Source organism: Peromyscus maniculatus, chromosome 1 (assembly GCF_049852395.1).
Source record: "Peromyscus maniculatus bairdii isolate BWxNUB_F1_BW_parent chromosome 1, HU_Pman_BW_mat_3.1, whole genome shotgun sequence".
Taxonomy (NCBI): domain Eukaryota; kingdom Metazoa; phylum Chordata; class Mammalia; order Rodentia; family Cricetidae; genus Peromyscus; species Peromyscus maniculatus.
Window position 1 is genome coordinate 112,572,246 of NC_134852.1, and position 3,154 is coordinate 112,575,399.

The following is a 3,154-nucleotide window of genomic DNA, read 5'->3' on the forward strand; positions in this document are numbered from 1 at the left end:
AATTCAAATTTTCTCTATATAGATGCATAAAGCCTCTGTGATTGCTTCTGTAGATCCACTTCCTGCCCCCAAAGACTTCCCATGTTTCCAGACACCCTAGAGTGTCAGAGCTAATTAGATCTAAGATCATTCTGTACTTAGTAGTCTAACTGTAACTCATTTCAGGTTCTCCCTGGCCTCTCACTCAAACTTAACTTCCTAGGACAGCATTTAGTGAGGCCTGAATGTAAGTAAGTAATCCAGACACTGTGCAGATCCTGAGTAGTGGGCAGTAGGAGACAAGGTCTCTAGACTGTAAGCAATTGATTTTCCTGTGAATGTCAAGACCTACTCCATTATGAGTTTGGATCAGATGTCTGACATGTGCACATGGGTCTTCATCTTTAAAAACAAAAGGCGTTTGTCGATTGATATCTACATGCCAAGTAATACATCTTGAATTCCTCTCTTTTAATTCTCAAAACAATATTACAAGAATATTTGTCATTTGGGTCTGTGTGATTCAAATAGGGAAACTGAGGCACAGATATCTGGTAACTTGCCAAGAGTCACAAAGCTAGATGTTTGAACCAGATTACCATAGAGTGTGGCCCCAAACCTATGACAGAGAGCATGATAGAGTAATTTTTCTCTGAAAGTATTAAGGAAGGACTGCTATGATAAATGATATTTGAACTATGCCTTGAAAAGTAATTACCAAACTAAAATTGATGGTGTCTTTGCTTTCATAGATTGAGACATGTGGTCAAGGGATGAAGAGAGAACCCAAGCCACAAGGAATAATAGGTATACAGCCATAGAGATCCCAAACACAGGAAAGTTTTAGTTTGAAAGGATAAATATCCGCTGATGGCACTTTTCACTCCTTATAAGCCTAAACCTGGTAGTAGCGTTTTCCTGAAGTCGCTCACTGTGTTCACCCATTTCTGAAACACCTTCACTGAGGTGTGTGCTCCTTGGCTTTACCAATGCTACCCTTCATCATTCTAGGCACCTTTGCCATGTGCATGGTCTACCAGGTGTCTTCTGGTAGGGAGCACCCCTCTTCCATTTCATGATGTCCCCACCAGCTCCACTTCTAACACAGACCCAGACTCACCTGAGCTGCTGAAATGACTGTTGTTGGTAGAACCGCAATAGAAGCAATTGAAGTTGCTCTTCTCTCTTCCGGGGGAGTGCAGAAAAATTTTGTCATTCCTCTTTCCACTTGATGTTACAGTGACATTGTGATATACTTCATAGCCTAAAATTTACATCTCCTCTTGTTCAGGTTTGTGAAAAAAAATGATTTTATATGAACACCCAAGCAGGTTTTGATGATAAACAGTGTCCAATGAACATGACCAAAACCATAAAGAGCTACCATCTCTTCCAAAGATGAATAAGCGAACTGCCCAAATCATAAAGACACCTCCACAGTGTAAGGTAACTTGTTCCTGATGCCTCAGTAAACATTGTAACAATTATCACTCCACAGAAGCTGAAGAGCTCTTGTTAGGCAGTGATGGAAGGCCTTGTAATGGAAGTTACCAGGATTTTTTTTAATTCTCTAACTGCTCTGTTAAAATCTTCATGTATTGTCCCACTGTAGGCCACTAAAGCCATTCCATGGACATCTTGAAAACCTTTGGGATTGCTCATTGTCTTTTTATAATCCCCTTCAATTTTTTCTCTGCCTTTACCTACTCAAGTTTTAATTGCCTATTGTGTTGAAGTCTTCTTGTAACAACTGGGGTGCTTTTCTCTCCATATCTTCAACACAGCCCTCGTACTGATCATCAAATGCATTGGGAGCCATGTCCAGGTCGGAAGGCTCAGTCAGGCCTGTCATCTCAAAGAGAGAAGTAGAGTTCTTTGTTGCTCGATAAATTTGCTAAGTTATCAGCATGTGCTGGGTGCTGTCTGGAGCCTACAGCATGAGATGTAGCATATGCCATGAACACAGTCTCATTATGGACGTTATAAGGAATACAGAAATGTAAGACTGATATCTCTGATTCTTTTGTATTTACAGATACTTTTTTCCTTCTTTATTCAATCCAATGTTTAGTCAGCATACAAAAAAAGCAGGCCTCATTATGACATTTTCATAAACATATATCATTGTGTTTTATTCACATTGAGTCACACACAATCTCCCCCTTGCTGATATTATTTTTACATTACTTTATGGTGATATTTTATTTGTACTGAAATGTGATTTTATTTGTAAGTTAATAAATAAAGTTGCCCAGGGGTCAGAGCTATTAGAGCCATAGCAAAAGCTGGGCAGTAGTGGTGCATGCCTTTAATCCCTGCACTTGGTAGGCAGAGCTAAGTAGATCTCTGTGTGTTTAAGGATACAGCCAGCATTGGAGACACATGCCTTTAATCTCAATACCAACCATAGAAGACCTGGAGGTCTGTACAGACAGGCAGTGATGAGGCGATCATGTGGTTGGGTTTACAACCAATGAGAAGGCAGAACAGAAAGTCTATATAAAGACAAAAACACAGGAAGTAGGTCTCTTGGCTGGAGAGGATAGCTGAAGCAGGAAGGGTAAGGCTCTTAGCTCTGACCTCTTGGGCTTTCATCTTTACATTGGCTCTGTGTTTCTTATTTAATAAGATGGTTGGTTACGTCTACATTACTTCTTCAAGATTTGTGCTGTCTTCCATCCTCTGACTGCATACTCAAGTCTGGGAATAGTAATATCACAAAGACGTGGGCAGGGAAAAGCAAGGTCAACAGAGTGTGGGTTGAGAATATTACCTGACGGGTGAAAAACCAAGTCGGGAGGAACATGTGAACTTTTGAGTCTAGAAGAGATGTTATCTTCAACTTCAAGAACATCTGCAAGCAAATACTGGACAATGAAAGTGGGATCCTACTCAGTTCCTGCAAGAGCCAGTCTGGCCCCAGAACCTCTCTGGCTTCCTCTCTTGCCATGTGTTCCCTTCTGCACATGGCAATGGCTTCCCTGACATTGTGATAGAGAAGATTGTGATTCAGCCAGGAAAACCTAACCAGCCAGCACTTTCATGATATTAAGACTTTCCAGCTATCAGACTGTGAACTGAATAAGCACCTTTACTTTATAAACTTTCCATCATCAAGCATTTTGTGATAGTAATAAACACAAACTGAGGAGAAAGCTCAGTGGGTAAAGAACTT

At 40.6% G+C, this 3,154-nt stretch overlaps 1 pseudogene; it reads right to left on the reverse strand.

Moving 5' to 3' along the window:
* Positions 1–1,052: 1,052 nt before the first annotated feature.
* Positions 1,053–1,831, reverse strand: LOC102906262 (T-cell ecto-ADP-ribosyltransferase 2 pseudogene; annotated as a pseudogene).
* Between the last annotated feature and the right edge of the window lie 1,323 nt (positions 1,832–3,154).